The sequence below is a fragment of the Saimiri boliviensis genome, chromosome Y (assembly GCF_048565385.1).
Source record: "Saimiri boliviensis isolate mSaiBol1 chromosome Y, mSaiBol1.pri, whole genome shotgun sequence".
NCBI lineage: Eukaryota > Metazoa > Chordata > Mammalia > Primates > Cebidae > Saimiri > Saimiri boliviensis.
Window position 1 is genome coordinate 19,254,725 of NC_133471.1, and position 18,884 is coordinate 19,273,608.

An 18,884-nucleotide genomic window follows, 5' to 3' on the forward strand; every position below is an offset into this window, starting at 1 on the left:
AATGCCTGTGCAGCTAAGTCAGACCAATACACTCTGCCCTTTCTCTCTTCCTCATCCACAGCACCCTTCATTTCAGATGCTGCCTGCTAATGTCATTTTAATTCCATGAGCTTGCTCCATTTCAAATCCCTGTCTACTTCATCAGCCTCAAAGCTCATTGAGTCTCATTTCATTTCGTGTTCTATCATTTTTTGGAGTCAGACTGTCATCATGCCTCTCTCCCACCATGAACAAACAGTCCATATGGCTTTGAGCCATTACTTAATCTTCTGTGCTTCACTTTTCCACTGTGAAACGGGGAGACTATGTTAATTGAGTTATTAGATGAGGATTCAGTAGAATTATTCTGGAAAATTGCTCAACACCATGGCTTACCATGGATATTAACCAATGCAATCCCAGAACTACAACTGAAAGTTGAATAGTATAGTGAGGAAATAGTGTGTAATTTTTACACCTGTAATTAATATACTACAAAAGCATAAAACCAGTCTCTTAATTTCATAGGGCTATTACACATCAATATAACTTTGATGGAATTCTGATGCCATTGCAGTTTCAATATAATGTATGTCCTATTTTATGTGATATATATATATTTACTATGTGATAATATATTATAGGAAAATAAATATAAATTTATTATTGCATAATATACATAATTTTAGTACTACAAATTACACCTATTGTGTTAAAATTTTAATGAATAATTAAATTAACAATTTATATTACAAACTATAATAAATTGATGTCCCTCTTTCCTTTTTTTTTTTTTTTTTTTTTTTTTTCTTAAAAGAGAGTGTTGTCCAGGGTGGAGTGCAGTAATAGCTCACTGTAGTCTCAAATTTCTGGGCTCAAGTGATCCTCCAGCCTCAGTCATAGAAGTAGCTGGGGCTGCAAATGCACAGCACCACACCTGGCTAAATTGTGTGTATGTAAAGAAGGGGCCTTATTATGCTGCTCTGAGTGATGTCTCTCTTTGATAGAGGCTGAGGCAGGAGAATTGCTTGAACCCAAGAAGCAGAGGTTGCGGTGAACTGAAATCAAGCCATTGCACTCCAGCCTGGGTAACGAGTGAAACCACCTTTTTATTTAATAAAAAATTTCATTTTATGTATAATAATTTAAAATGTAAAAAATCACTTATTTTATTTTATTTTATTTTAAATGACTATTTTGTTCTTGTTTCAGAAAAGAAAAGGGGGGGGTTAAATAATTTTCAGGTAAGATTAGAGCCGTCAAATAAAATGGTCCTGTTGGAAGGCTAAGGTAAGAGGATTCTTTGAAGCCAGGAGTTTGAGGTCAGCTTTGACAACAGTGAAACCCTGTCTTTACAAAAATAAAAATGAAAAATTAGCTGGGCATCACTATACAGCTATGAACCCAGATAATCATGAGGCAGATGTGTGAGGATTGCTTGTGCTTAGGAGATTGAGGCTGTAGTGAGCTGTGATTATGCCACCGAATACCAGCCAGGGCAACAGGGCACGATCGTATTGCTAAACACAAATGTATATATTTTAAATTGATTCCAGGAGAATTATATGTGTGTGTATAGATATATAATATAAAATGTATGTTATATTTCAATTTATATACATATATGTATAATATCATTTTAAATTGATTCCAGGACAATTATAAATGTGTGTATATATAACATATATAATTTTTGATTATATATATCATGTTTGAAATTGATTCCAGGAAAATTATATATATATATATATATAAATTTTTTTGTCTCTGTCTTTTATTAACCACCAAATTCTGTGCAAGCTGCTTTGAAGCATGTTTGAAAAAATAGTATAGCAATAGGTTTCTCAAAAACAAAGGCAGTAAAACAATGATAACAGGGCATATGTGTGTGTGTGCACATGCACATGAGCACATGTGTGTATGATTGTCCTCAAATCAATTCAAAATGTTGTAGAGAAAGTACACTTAAAGAGGGCAGGGCATGGTGGCTCACGCCTGTAATCCCAGCACTTTGGGAGGCCGAGGCAAGTAGATCACGAGGTCAAGAGATCAAGACCATCCTGGTCAACATGGTGAATCCCCGTCTCTACTGAAAATACAAAAAATTAGCTGGGCATGGTAGCTCGTGCCTGTAATCCTAGCTACTCAGGAGGCTGAGGCAGAAGAATTGCCTGAACCCAGGAGGCAGAGGTTGCAGTGAGCCGAGATCGCACCATTGCACTCCAGCCTGGGTAACAAGAGCAAAACTCCCGTCTCAAAAAAAAAAAAAAAGGAAAGAAAAAAGAAAAAAAAAAAAAAAAGAAAGAAAGAAAAGAAAAGAAAGAAAAAGAAAAAGATAAAAGAGCACAAGAGAAAGGTCACACAATTAGAGCAAATAAAAAAGTCATTGTCAGATTCTGTGAAGGCATTTGGGGGAAATGATGGAGACTACAATGTTCAAAAACAGGAACTGAATAATGAAACAGGAAATAATCCAAGGTAGATAAGGATTTTGGCATGTTGTTTGGCGATGCAACATAATATCTTCCACTGGGAATATATGTGGTAATATTTGAACACCAAATGAGGAAGAGGAGGAAAAACACGGTGGTGGATTCTTTTTGGAGGCTCCATTGAGTAGAAGACACCCAAATTACAAAGTGTGTTGACATTAAAAGGAAGACCTTTTTTGCCTCTTTTTTCTTTTCCAAGTGTTGTTATGAATTACTCTTGAGTTAATGACAGTTCTTTCTTTGTATAACTCTGGTGGATTACCTATTTGTTGATAATAAATGAATATCTTTGCTCATAAAACAGGCACTCTCTTGTCCAGAATTATAAATTACAACCTTCAAAGTATTAAGCAGTCTCTCTTTCTCCCTCCCTCCCTCTCTCTGTTTGCTTTCTTCCTCCTGTCTTCTTTCTGTGCCTTCTGTCTCTCACTGTCTCTTTCTCCTTTCCTCTCTTTCTCTGTTTCTGTCTGTTTCTTCTGTCATTTTCCTAGCCTCTTACTTTCTCTCTTCTCTCTCTCTCCATCTCTCATTCTCTTTTTGTCTCTACTTCTATTGCTGTTACCCTCTCCTTTACTAACCAGCAAGATCTATGCAAGCTACTTTGAAGAATGTTTGAAAGAATAATATAGAAATAGTTTTCTTAAAAACAAAGCAATAAAGGAATGATAACAGCATATCATTCCTCAATGGCTTAAAAATCCAGTCAGGAGAGTGCTGGGAAGATGGCTGGCTAAGAACAGCTTAGGACTTCAGCTCCCAGTGAAAGTGCAGAGGGTGAGTGGACACCGCATTTCCAGACGAATTTTTATTGCCCGTAGACCAGGAGATACCCAGGCAGAGGGGTTGCCAGTGCCGCAGTCCTGGCCAGTGTGGCTGTTCTGGCCCCCATGGGGCTGATTTGGCCCTTGTGGCTGCTTTGAACATGCCCTGTTACGGCGGTTCTCCGTACAAAAGCCACTGGTCTGGGAGCCCTCTTAGCTGGCGATTGGAGCCCTGAGATGGCAGAGTTGCCCATTCATCTGAAATAGCTAGCCAGGCCAGGACATTCCTAGGCAATAAATCTGCCAGGAACTGGTGCTGCTGTTTGAGCTGACTCAGCGAGTCACAGCACGGGAGATCCTGGTGCCTTTTCAACAAGTGACTGAAACGTGGGGTCATTCAACTTAAAAGACTCTGAGTCAGGGAGCCAGGTGATCAGGCTCAGTTGATCCTACCCCTCCACCCCCAACAACAATGAAAACAAAAACAGTAATTGAAAACCCTCTGGGTTGAGCCCTTCAAACCAAGCACAGCTGAACCTGGGACAGTCTGGCTTGGTGGGGGAGGGGCGTCCACCATTACTGAGACTCTCCACCACTACAGAGGCAGGCCTCCATTTCGGAGGCAACCCGCCGTTGCCGAGGCAACCTGCCATAACAGAGAGAGTCCGCCATAACACAGGAGGGGCCACCATTGCTGAGACAGTTCTAACTACACCCATATAAACAGGACTGCAGAGAAGAGCACAGGGCAGCGGGATGGAGCCCACAGCAACTGAGCAAAGCCTCTGTGGGCAGACAGTGGCTAGGCATGCTGCTAGCTGGGCGGGGCAGACCTGCAAGAAAAATCAAAAAAAGGCAGTAGCACAATGAAAACTCATAAAACCCCAACTCCCCAGGACAGAGCACCTGAGAACAAAAAATGCTTTATGAGTTCAGCTGCAGCAGACCTAAATGTACCTGCCCAATAGCTCTGAATGAACAATGGAGCTTACAGCTCAGGACTTAAGCCCCAATAAAAGATAGACTGTCTCCTCAAGTAGCTCCCTGACCCCCATAGATCCAAAGACTCACCTCATACAGGAGAGAATGTACTGACAATTGGTGAGCATCATTCTGTGACAAAGATAGCGGAAGAGGAAACTGGTAGCAACCATTACTGTTCTGCAGCTGCTGCAGGTGATCCCCAGGCCAGCAGAGCCTGGAGAGGGCCTCAGCAGTCCTACAGCACAGGGGCCAGACTATTAGAAGGAAAAATTAAAAAAAAAAAAAAAAAAAAAAAAAAACACGAAGTAACTTCAGCATCCACAAACTAGAAGCTCACTCAGAGACGCAATTAGAAAGACAGTAACTACAAAGACAACAGGTGAATAAACCCAAAAAAATGGGAAGAAACCAGTACAAAAAGAATAAAAACTCCAAAAACCAGAACACCTCTCCTCCGACAAGGGATCACAACTCCTCATTAGCAGGGGAACCAGACCAGATGGAGATGGAGGGTGATGAAATGACAGAATCAGACTTCAGAAGGTGGGTAGTAAGAATATACAGTGAGGTAAAAGAACATGTTCTAACCCAATGCAAAGAAACTAGGAAACTTGAAAAAAGATTGGATGAAATGCTAACGACAATGGACAGTATAGAGAGAATATAAGTGAATTGATGGAGCTGAAAAACACAACACAAGAACTTCGTGAAGCATGCACAAGCTTAAACAGCCAAATTGACCAAGCAGAAGAAAGGATATCAGAGGTTGAAGATCAATTCAATGAAATAAAAACAGAAGTCAAGAACAGAGAAAAAAGCACAAAAAGGAATGAACAAAATCTTCAAGAAATGTGGGACTATGTGAAAAGACCTAATCGACGTCTGATAGGTGTACCTGAAAGTGATGAAGAGAATGAATCCAAGCTTGAAAATACTCTTCAGGATATTATCCAGGAAAACTTCCCCAACCTAGCAAGGCAGACCAACATTCAAATCCAGGAAATACAGAGAACACCACAAAGATATTCCTCAAGAAGAGCAACCCCAAGGCACATAATCGTCAGATTCACCAGGGTTGAAATGAAAGAGAAAATACTAAGGTCAGCCAGAGAGAAAGGTCGGGTTACACACAAAGGGAAGCCCATTAGACTCACAGCAGATGTCTCAGCAGAAACCCTACAAGCCAGGAGAGATTGGGGGCCAATATTCAACATCCTTAAAGAAAAAAACTTTCAACACAGAATCTCCTATCCAGCGAAACTAAGCTTCATAAGTGAAGGAAACATAAAATCCTTTGTGAACAAGCAAGTACTCAGAGATTTCATCACCACCAAACCTGCTTTACAAGAACTCCTGAAAGAGGCTCTACACATATAAAGGAACAACCAGTACCAGCCACTCCAAAAACATACTAACTGGTAAAAAAGCATCAACACAATCAAGAATCTGCATCAACTAACCAACAAAACAGCCAGGTAGCATCAAAATGATAGTATCAAAATCACATGTAACAATACTATTCCTAAATGTAAATGGACAAAATGCGCCAATCAAAAGACACAGACTGGCAAATGGGATAAAAAGCCAAAACCCATCAGTGTGCTGTATCCAAGGAAACTCATTTTACATGCAAGGATACAAAAAGGCTCAAAATAAAAGGATGGAGGAAGATCTACCAAGCAGATGGAGAGCAAAAAAAGCAGGAGTTGCAATTCTCATCTCTGATAAAATAGATTTTAAAGCAACAAAGATCAAAAGAGACAAAGAAGGACATTACATAATGGTAAAAGGATCACTGCAACAAAAAGAGCTAACAATACTAAATATATATGCACCCAATACAGGAACACTGATACATAAGGCAAATTCTTAATGACTTACACAGAGACTTAGATTCCCACACAATAATAGTGGGAGACTTTAACCCCCCATTGTCAATTATTAGACAGACCAACCAGACAGAAAATCAACAAGAATATCCAGGACCTGAACTCAGACCTGGAACAAGCAAACCTAATAGACGTTTACAGAACTCCCCACCCTAAATCCACAGAATATACATTCTTCTCAGCAGCACTTCACACCTACTCTAAAATTGACCACATAATTGGCAATAAATCACTCCTCAGCAAATGCAAAAGAACGGAAATCATAACAAACAGTCTCTCAGACCACAGTGCAATTAAGTTAGAACTCAGAATGCAGAAACTAACTCAGAACTGCACAGCTTCATGGAAACTGAAAAACTCGCTCTTCAATGGTGACTGGATAAACAATGATATGAAGGCAGAAATAAAGATGTTCTTCAAAACCAATGAGAACGAAGACACAACATACCAGAATCTCTGGGACACACTTAAAGCATCTCTAGAGGAAAATATATAGCAATGAGTGCCCACATGATAAAAAAGGAGACATCTAAAATTGACACCTTATCATCAAAACTGAAAGAGGAGCAAAATAAAAAATAAAATAAAATAAAAACTCAAAAGATAGCAGAAGACAGGAAATAACTAAGATCAGAGCAGAACTGAAGGAAATATAGACACAAAAAGCTCTTCAAAAAAAAAATCAATAAATCCAGGAGCTCGGTTTTCAAAAAGATCAAGAAAATAGACAGACCACTAGCCAGATTAATAAAAAAGAAAAGAGAGAATAATCAAATTGATGCAATAAAAAACGATAAAGAGGATATCAGCGTAGATTCCACAGAAATCCAAACCATCATCAGAGATTATCACAAACAACTCCATGCACATAAACTAGTAAACCTAGAATAAATGGAAACATTCCTGGACACCTGCATCCTCCCAAGCCTAAACCCGGAAGAAGCCGAAACCCTGAATAGACCAATAACAAGGTCTGAAGTCCAGGCAGCAATAAACAGCTTACCACCCCCAAAAAAGCCCAAGTCCAGACGGGTTCACAGCCAAATTCTACCAGGCATACAGAGAGGAGCTGATACCTTTCCTGAAACTATTCCAGATAATCCAAAAAGAGGGAATACTTTCCAAGTCATTTTATGAGACAAACATCATCCTGATACCAAAACCCAGCAGAGACTCAAGAAGAAAAGAAAATTTTAGGCCAATATCCATGATGAACATAGATGCAAAAATCTTCAATAAAATACTGGCAAACTGATTGCAACAGCATATCAAAAAGCTCATCCACCATGATCAAGTAGGATTCATCCTGGGGATTCATGGCTGGTTCAACATATGCAAGTCTATAAACATAATTCACCACATAAACAACCAAAGACAAAAACCACATGATTATCTCAATTGATGCAGAGAAGGCCTTTGACAAAATTCAACAGCCCTTTATGCTAAAAACCCTCAATAAACTAGGTATTGACAGAACGTATTTCACAACAATAAAAGCTATTTGCAACAAACCAACAGCCAATATCATACTGAATGGGCAAAAACTGGAAGCATTCCCTTTGAAATCTGGCACTAGACAAGGATGCCCTCTCACACCACTCCTATTAAATATAGTACTGGTAGTTCTAGCTGGGGCAATCAGGCAAGGAAAAAAAAAAAAAGGTATTCAAATTGGAAAGGAGGAAATCTAATTGTCTCTATTTGCAGGTGACATGATTTTATATCTAGAAGACCCCATCATATCAGCCCAAAATCTGCTGAAGTTGATAAACAACTTCAGCAAAGTCTCAGGATACAAAATCAACATGCAAAAATCACAAGCATTCCTATACCCCAGTGACAGACTTAAAGAGAGCCAAATCAAGAACGAACTGCCATTACAAATTGCCACAAAGAGAATAAAATACCTAGGAATACAACTAACAAGAAACATAAAGGAACTCTTCAAGGAGAATTACAAGCCACTGCTCAATGAAATAAGAGAGGACACAAACAGATGGAGAAACATTCCATGTTCATGGTTAGGAAGAATCAACATCATAAAAATGGCCATACTGCCCAAAGTTATTTACAAATGCAATGCTATTCCCATCAAGCTACCAATGACCTTCTTCATAGAATTGGAAAAAAACACTTTAAACTTCATATGGAACCAAAAGAGAGCCCGTATAGCCAAGTCAATTCTAAGCAAAAAGAGCAAAGCAGGAAGCATCACACTACCAGACTTAAAACTATACCACAAGGCTACAGTAATCAAAACAGCATGGTACTGGTACCAAAACAGAGATATAGACCAATGGAACAGAACAGAGGCCTCTGAGGAAATACAACATACACACAACCATCTGATCTTTGACAAACCTGACAAAAACAAGCAATGGGGAAAGGATTCCCGGTTTAATAAACGGTGTTGGGAAAACTGGCTAGGATGTGCAGAAAGCAGAAACAGGACCCCTTCCTGACACTTTACACCAAAATTAATTCCAGATGGATTAAAGACTTAAACATCAGACCTAACAGTATAAAAACCCTAGAAGAAAATCTAGGCAAAAGCATTCAGGACATAGGTATAGGCAAGGAGTTCATGACCAAAATGCCAAAAGCAATGGCAACAAAAGCCGAAATAGACAAATGGGACTTAATCAAACTCCACAGCTTCTGCACTGCAAAAGAAACAGTCAGTAGAGTGAATCGGCAACCAACAGAATGGAAAAAAATTTTTGCAGTCTACCCATCTGACAAGGTGGTGATATCCAGAATTTACAAAGAACTAAAGCAGAGCTACAAGAAAAAAACAAGCCCATTCAAAAACGGTTAAAGGATATGAACAGATACTTTACAAAAGAAGACATACAGGAAGCCAACAAACATGAAAAAATGCTCATCATCCCTGGTCATTAGAGTAATGCAAATCAAAACCACATTGAGATACCATCTCATGCCAGTTAGAATGATGATCATTAAAAAATCTGGAGACAACAGATGCTGGAGAGGATGTGGAGAAATAGGAACACTTTTACACTGTTGGTGGGAATATAAATTAATTCAACAATTGTGGAAGATAGTGTGGCGATTCCTCAATGACCTAAAAATAGAAATCCCGTTTGACCCAGCAATCCCATTACTCAGTATATATCCAAAGGATTAGAAATCATTCTACCATAAGGACACGTGCACACGAATGTTCATTGCAGCACTGTTTACAATAGCAAAGACCTGGAACCAACCCAAATGCCCAATGGTGATAGACTGGATAGGGAAAATTTGGTACATATACACCATGAAATATTACGCAGCCATCAAAAACGATGAGTTCACATCCTTTGTAGGGACATGGATGAATCTGGAAGCCATCATTCTCAGCAAACGGACACTGGAGCAGAAAATCAAACACCGCATGTTCTCACTCATAGGCGGGTGTTGAACAATGAGAACGCATGGACACAGGGAGGGGAGCACTACACACTGAGGCCATTGGGGGGAAATGGGGGAGGCACGGGGTGGTGGGGAGGTGGGAAGAGATAGCATGGGGAGGAAGGACAGATATAGACGAGGGGACGGAAGGCAGAAAACCACACTGCCATGTGTGTACCTATGGAACAATCTTGCTTTTTCTTCACATGTACTCCAAAACCTAAATTGTAATAATTGTAATTAAAAAAAAAATCTAGTCATGTCCCAACTAGCTAATTTTTTTTTTTTTTTTTTTCCCTTTGGCAGTCTCTAGCCCATTTTTCTACACATTAGTACTTTGATCAGAAACAAGGAAAAAAAGATTAAACTATAACCTGTCAGTCTTAAGACACACAAATTTATGTTATGCCATAGCCACCTTGAAGTGTCTAGTTAACTCCTACAACACTAGATGTGTCAGATTCCAGCAATACAAAATTTGTGTTCCTACAAACAGGAGAGGATTATAATGCACACACTCCATCCTTCTGACTTCACTCGCTGTTATTGCATCTTCCCTTCTTTTTGATCAAGGGTGTTATGCAAGGATCACAAGTAGTTTAGAAGTAAAAGTACTAAAAACAATTATTTGCAAACATGAAAAGTACCTTTAGAAAATGATGAGCATTCAGGCCGGGCTGGGTGACTCAAGCCTGTAATCCCAGCATATTGGGAGGCCGAGGCTGGTGGATCATGAGGTCAAGAGATCAAGATCATCCTGGTCAACATGGTGAAACCCCGTCTCTACTAAAAATACAAAAAATTAGCCGGGCATGGTGGTACATGCCTGTAATCCCAGCTAATCAGGAGGCTGAGGTAGGAGAATTGCTTGAACTCAGGAGGAGGAGGTTGTGGTGAGCTGAGATCGTGCCATTGCACTCCAGCCTGGGTAACAAGAGTGAAACTCCATCTCAAAATAAAAAGAAAGGAAAAAAAAAAAAAAAAAAAAAAAAGGGAAATGATTAGCATTCAAATATACTTCAAATTACTTTAAATTTGACAATAAATCATCTCATGGTAATTTTTCTTTCTTTGGGCTTATATCATTCAAAAGTTCTCAAAGAAACTATTAATGTAAACTAGGAAAAAAATGGTCCTCCTTTTAGATAACTAGTAGTTTACAACCATTCCATTTTCTCATTGTGTTACATTATTAAAGAATCTCACATATCTAGTTTACGTAGAATTGTCACAACGTAAATGAATGTGCACATCTAATATTCCTGTCTTAAACTTATTTGTGACCCAAGTTTGAAGTCTTTAAGTAGTTAAAAAATGGTGCTTGGAGATCAATCTTAACAAGTCTTGCTGTCAATAAGAGATAAAGCAGAAGTTTGCTTTTAATCTGTTAGTTTCATAATACTATTTGTTAAATAACCAAAAAAAAAAAAAAAAATTGAACTAAAATTCTAAAAGCCACATAGTTTCTTGGGGCAGTATTTTCATCACCAGTGATAGTTCTGTTCAAAGTATCCTAACGTAGGTTTATTCAACATGGTTTAGCTTTGAGACAATTTTCATTCAGGATAATATAGGAAATGATATTTTTTAATACACAGTATTGTATAAAGACATTATGAAATGGTCAGAGGTCAATATTGTAGTAGAACACCATCAGATAATTGGCAAAATTGAACATTGGCCTTGACAGCAAAAAAAAGTTGGAAAAATGTTTTTAGCAGCAGCACCAATGTTGGTTGGCTCTGGGTGGGGATTGGGTTCTTGAAATGAAATCTTTCTGTTTCTAATTCAACAACAAAAGCCATATTGGAAATACCCAGGAGTTGTTACAATTGTGCATACTATGGAAAATCCAATGCCTAAGTCAAATACAGAGTAGTTGAATCTAGTAGAAGCAAAAAGAAAAGAAAACTGAGAACTGGAGTTAAAAAACTGGGGCATTACTAAGCAGAGAGCAGAACTTTTTTTTATTAAGTAGAGTTCTTTTGACAGAACAACTTTAAACTCTTCAAAATGAGTTCTACTCAATATTTCTGCCCTTCTTGAGATTTTGGACAGCAGTACTGGGTTTACATTCCAAGAGTGTATATAAATTGTACTCTTACATATGCTAGCTGAAATTGCATGCTATTCCCTCACTCTTATTTTGAATATACTTGCACTGTGTGCCTTACACATAAGTTGGCATGAAATTTTAAATGGTAACATTTCAGACTATTGCAACCAAGAGTATTGGGACCATAAAGAAACACATTCAGTAATTTGCTTATTTATTTTATGCCAGAAGCTACATCGTGCTGCCATTCCTTGCAAAGGGTGGAAGAATGGTGGAAGTATTCTGAGGAATAATTCTCACTATAAGTAGTATTTTTTCAAGAAAAAGGAAAAGTAACAGCAAAACTACATAGTCACAGCAGGAATTAGAAAGGAATTCATAAAAACCAGGAAGGAGATAAACAATTATGAAACTGTTATTCTTTGGTAATATATATATATATATATATATATATATATATATATATATATATATATGACTATATATATATATATGACAAAAACTTTAATATATTAATCATCAAATTAAAAAGGTAAGGTGAAAACGTATAACATAAATCATCAGATGAAATCCTAGCTATGGAAAGAGATTAAAGAATCAGATCCATCCCATACAAAAGAGGCAAAACCTCAAACAGACTATGTCAAACCAAAATGACCAAACCTCATTTTCCACCTCGAACCCTACTCCTCAAAGACATCAGATCCAAGTGCTTTCACAGTATTTTCTTTGAAAGCAAGATTAATCCCTGATATTTAAATTCATGTAAAAATGTTGCAGATTTGAAATTTGGCACTAGACAAGGATGTACTCTCTTCCCACTCCTATTCAATATAGAATTCGAAGGTCTATCCAGAGGAATCAGGCAAGAAAAAGAAAGCATATTTAAATAGGAAAGGAGTAAGTCAAATTGTCTCTATCTACAGATGACATGATTGTATATCGAGAAGACCCTGTGATATCAGCCCCAAATCTCCTGAAACTGATAAGCAACTTCAGCAAAGTCTCAGGACATAATATCAATGTGCAAAAATCACAGTCATTCCTATACACCAATAACAGACTTAAAAAGAGCCAAATCAAGAATGAACTCCAATTGACAATTGCTACAAAGATAATAAAATAGCTGGGAATACAACTAACAAAGGATGTAAAGGACCTCTTCAAGGAGAACTACAAACCAGCACTCAACAAAATAAGACAGGACACAAACAGATGGAGAAATATTTCTTGTTCATGGTTAGGGAGAATCAATATCATAAAAATGGCCATACTGCCCAAAGTAATTTACAGATTGAGTGCTATCCCCATCAAGCCACCAATGACCTTCTTCACAGAACTGGAAAAATTCACCTTAAACTTCATATGGAACCAAAAAGTCAGCCTGCACAGCCAAGTCAATTCTAAGCATAAAAAAAAAAAGAAAAGAAAAGAAAAAGAAAGAAAAGAAAAGCAGGAGACATCACACTACTGGACTTGAAACTATACTACAAGGCTACAGTAATAAAAACAGCATGGTACTGATACCAAAACAGAGCTGTAGACTAATGGAACAGAAGAGGCCTTAGAGGCAACACCACATATCTACAACCATCCGATCTTTGACAGACGTGCCAAAAACAAGCAATAGGGAAAGGATTTCCTGTTTAATAAATGGTGTTGGAAAAACTGGCTAGCCATGTGCAGAAGGCAGAAACTGGAGCCCTTCCTGACACCTTACACTAAAATTAACTCCAGATGGATTAAAGACTTAAACATAAGATGTAACACCATAAGAACCCTAGAAGAAAACCTAGGCAAAATCATTCAGGACCTAGGCATAGGCAATGACCTCATGATCAAAACACAAAATGCATTGGCAACAAAAGCCAAAATAGACAAATGGAACCTAATCAATCTCTACAGCTTCTGCACAGCAAAAGGAACAGTCATTAGAGTGAATCGGCAACCAACAAAATGGGAAACAATTTTGCAATCTACCCATTCAGCAAAGGGCTGATATCCAGAATCTACAAAGAACTAAAAGAGATTTACAAGAAAAAACAAAATCCATTTAACAGTGGGTGAAGGACATGAACAGACACTTTGCATGAGAAGACATACATGAGGCCAACAAACATATAAAAAAATGCTCAACATCACTGTCATTAGATAAATGCAAATCAAAACTACATTGACATACCATCTCACACCAGTCAGAATGGTGATCATTAAAAAATTTGGAGACTATAGATGCTGGAGAGGATGTGGAGAAATAGGAACACTTCTACACTGTTGGTGGGAGTGTAAATTAGTTCAACCATTGTGGAAGACAGTGTGGTGATTTCTCAAGGACATAGAAATGGAAATTCCATTTGACCCAACAATCCCATTACTGGGTATATATCCAGAGGATTGTAAATTGTTCTGCTGTAAGGACACATGCACACAAATGTTCATTGCAGCCCTGTTTACAATAGCAAAGACATGGAACCAACTCAAATGTCCATCGGTGATAGACTGGACAGGGAAAATATGGCACATATACACCATGGTATACTGTGCAGCCATAAAAAGCAATGAGTTCATGTCCTTTGTATGAATATGGATGAAGCTGGTAACCATCATTCTCTGCAAACTGACACAAGAAAAGAAAATCAAACACCGCATGTTCTCACTAACAGACAGGTGTTGAACAATGAGGACACATGGACACAGGGAGGGGAGCATCACACACTGGAGCCTGTCAGGGGTGAAATAGGAGAGGGACAGCAGCAGGTGGGGAGTTGTGGAGAGATATCATGTGGAGAAATACCAGATATAGGTGATGGAGAGGAAGGCAGCACATCACACTACCTTGTGTGTAACTATGCAATAAACTTGCATGTTCTTCACATGTACCCCAATACTAAAATTAAATTTGAAAAAAAGAAGAAATGTCGTGAAATTTTAGACTGGAGAGACTCCTGAGGTTACAGAAGGAGTTTATTTTAGGTGTATACTAGCCCAGCACTACTTAGAACCTAAATGGCTGAGCTCTTAACAAAGACATGACTTGACATTTTATACATGAAGTACAGTGGCACTAAAAAAATGTTTTCAGGTGTAGAACAAAGACAATTCATTAAGCAATAACAGACACCTAACTTAGGCTTACATATGACTGTTGTTATGCCACCCAGATGTTTCCTATCTGTAGAGATCAAGGATTCTAGAGCAGACCTTATCTATTGTCTTCTGCTACAGCACCCAGAAGGCTGGAGTCCTGCCTGCTTGGGAATTTCTTATGACCCTCACGGTGATACAGAAACTTACAGTTTTTAGCTATAGAGAACAAGATACAAACATTTATAAACTTATAAACTTGCAAAGCAGGATACATTTCCACAGGATAGGGAAGGACTCAAGGGAGTTGCTCATAAAAGAAAAATTTAACTTCTGCTTCTCTTTCATGCATTAATTTTTTTTATTACTTTGTTTTGGTGTATTTTATGTAAGTGATACTTTTATTAGAACACAACACTATAATAGACTTCTCTTTGATGATAGTACTAAATTATATGCAGGAGAGACTACCTAGGTAGGACAGATGCTTTTAATTGCCTTTTACATAAATTGCACCTTGATTCTCTAGGCCAAAATTTTACTTTCTTTTACTTTTGATTGACTAATAGATGGTAGGCATGCTCTGTGGATTCTCAGCTTTAGTACCTCCTGTCAGGCATAGTTCCAAGGCCTTTTTCTTGCCTTGGCCTTTATGCCCCTGTGCAACTGTGCCTGTCTCAGATTGTTCCTCCCTTGAGACATCTTACCTTATTATTTTCTAGCTAACAATCTTCTACAGTTAGATAGGATGCCATGGTGGACCTGATAAGAAAGTTTACATAGAATTTCTTGAAATTGATAGCAGGCCTTTGAGAGCTTTGTCATGATACACCTCTGAATTACCTTAATATATGGTGTAGCCTTTTATGCTTATCAAGGTGCTACTTAGTTAAGGTAATCTGTTTTACCCAGTCACTCTGGTTTCTGTTTGGTTTAGTTAAGCCAAAATTTACATAGATTCAATGAGCGCATTGCCTCCAGAGAGCTCATTGGGTGTGATAGATTTTCTTCCTGGGGAACAGGTTAATATTTAGTTAAGGCCATTATTTGGGTGGTGGTATGCCTAGCTACTACTGCTTCTCTGGTTTACTGTATGCTCCGAAACAAGAGAGGCAAGAGACATGACAGGTTTAAACAATTACATAGAATAAGCACAAACCCTCCTATCAGTGTTTTAATTCTTCAAAAAATAATAACCTACTACCAAGGAAAGAGTTTGGTGACCATTCAAGTTTCCAAGTTTGAACTGGGACATGGGCCACCTTTCACATTTTTGCAGTTATTTTCATAACAGCTTTTCCATTATCATCAATTTCCAAGGCACAGTTAGTTAGGTTAAACTTTCCACATACCCCTCTTTCCTGGGCCATGAAGTAATCCAAAGCTAGCCTGTTTCGATTCATAGCATTTCTCATTTTTGTGGATTGCACAGCCAACGTATCTGAAGCCTGTACAGTTTTACTGGTAATTATTTCAAGCACTGCTTGTGATCTTATAAGGTGATTAAGCATATAAATAGGAGCATGGTATCCCCATGAAACATCTTCTGCCCAAGTAGCTCACCCATATTGTTAAACAACTCTTTCAGGTCGCCAATAAGTGTCTTTTTATTTAGTCTCCTATTTTTATACTTTTTCTGATATTTACGCTTCTGTTACTTCTGTTTCCCACTTCATCATAAACACGGTATCCTGGAGTTTTTCTCAGCTGCAAGGGGAGTAAGAAGAAGAACGGTCTATTTGTCCCTAGTATGCAGGCCCCTGTCCAGTTAGTTGGTAACTGCTGATAGGCTCACTGTCCACAAATTCAGTAAGACCTCTGGGTGCTTGCCAGCTATTGGATGCTTCCAGTTGATACCAGGAGTGGTTCAAAGCTGGGAAATGAGAAAGTGGTTTGTAATGTGGAAATCTGGAGGCAATGTTACCTTGTTTATTCTTTCCCCACCACAAAGTTTTGTCTAATCCTTTGTTATAACGTTGTTTCCCCAAGCAAGCCAATTCTTACTGGATTAATGAAAGTGTTTCCCCAGCAGACAATACAGTACTTCCAGACTATGGAAGTTTTTAGAGGCAAAATGCTTAAGCATAGGATCGGGAGGGGTGAGGATCAAGGTAAAGTTGCCCTGAGGCATTAACTCTTTTGCTTCTCATGGACAGTGATCTCCCATCTTACCGCCTCCACAGACTAGCAAGAAACAACAGATAGCTTATTTGTTTTACTGTCAGCCAGATGAGCAAGCAGATTACTGGCTCCCGGAGAGGGTTCAAAAACCTCCTGGTTAGTTCTTCTTTAGTTTTCATAAACAACTTGAAAACTTGGAACTGGTGTTGATCTGGATGATTCTGAGTTTTCTTAGGAATACATAAGATAACTGTTTTTTGTTTTTTGCTTTTTAATTAATTATATACTTTCGGTTCTGGTGTACATGTGCAGAATGTGCACATTTTTTACTTAGGTATACATGTACCATGGTGGTTTGCTGCATCCATCAACCCATCATCTACATTAGATATTTCTCCTAATCTTATCCCTCCTCAATCTACCAACCCACTACCATCCCTTCTCTAGTTCCCCCACTCTCAATTGATCCCAGCGTGGGATGTTCTCCTCCCTGTGTTCATGTGTTCTCATTGTTCAACTCCCACTTAAGAGTGAGAACACATTGTGTTTGATTTTCTGTTCCCATGTTAGTTTGTTGAGAATGGTGGTTTCCAGCTTCATCCAATTCCCTGCAAGGGATATGCACTCATTTCTTTTATATGGCTGCATCGTATTCTATGGTGTATATGTGCCGGATTTTCTTTTTCCAGTCTATCATTTGTGAGCATTTGGGTTGGTTCAAAGTCTTTGCTATTGTAAACAGAGTCACAGTAGACATATATGTGCATGTGTCTTTCTAATAGAATGAGAATGTTTTATAATCCTTTGAGTATATACCCAGTAATGGGATTGCAGGATCAAATGGTATTTCTGCTTCTAACTCCTTGAGTAATCCCACACTGTCTTCCACAATCATTGAACTAATTTACACTCCCACCAACAGTGTAAAAATGTTTCTATTTCTCACATTCTCTCCAGCATCTGTTGTCTCCTCATTTTTTAATGATCATCATTCTAACTGGTGTGACATGGTATGTCAACATAGTTTTGATTTGCATTTCTCTAGTGTCCAGGAATGATGAGCTTTTTTTCATGTTTGTTGTCTGCATAAACGTCTTCTTCTGAAAAGTGTCTGTTTAAATTCTTTGCTCACTTTTTGATGACATTTGTTTGTTTTTCCTTACAAATTTGTTTAGTTCTTTGTAGATTCTGGATAATAGCCCTTTATCAGATGGGTAGACTGCAAAATTTTTTTCCCATTTTGTTGTTTACTGAACTGTTTTCTTATTATTTAAATGCATTGTGATACAGTAGCCTGTGGTTCACATGGGCATGTCCGGTTCAAGGATTGTAAGGGTTACAGGATGGCAGCCCTTTGCCTTACAATTTGGTTTTGTTAGTACTTTCATAAACGTGATTTCTTTCTGTGGTGATTTGCTGGTGGCTGGGATATGTGTCCATAGGCAGCAACATTAGCAGTAGTTTCTATGCAAGTAGGATGCTGGCAATTGGGATTGGGTCGGTAGGAGTAAATATCACAGCCTATGTAATTATATACTGTATTGGGCCAAGTTATCAATGTGAATGTTTTCTGGCAGAAATTAAGGTACAGACTTTTGCTTTTCTTGTGGACAAGGAAGACTTTCATCTGATTAATAGATCCCCCTCATTGACTTATCTCTGATCTCAAATCAAATTCCACAATCCAACTCGGGGTCATGGCACACATACAGTTGATCATTGCCTGAGTCACAAACTAAATAAACTGTCTGACTGTAAGTACGAGCTCCTAACTGAGTCTCTGTACACTTATAATGTGTTTGATAACACAAGGTTTTAACTACTGTGTTCCCAATCTAAGTAGTATGCAGGCAGTAAGTACATTCTGCTACCAGTTGCCCTTCTTTTGTACAGATATTAAAGTTAACGATCATAAGGGAAACATTAAATTTTTACAGGACAATACAGGGATAGAATGAATCCTTCCTTGGACATCAGGGTTAGCAAAGATGACAGCATAGTAATAGAATAGTTAGCAATACTAAGATGGGAATTAGGCTTAAGATTTTTTTATCCATATTTACTTTTGATGAGTCCTCACACTTAAGCCATTCATGGATGAGTC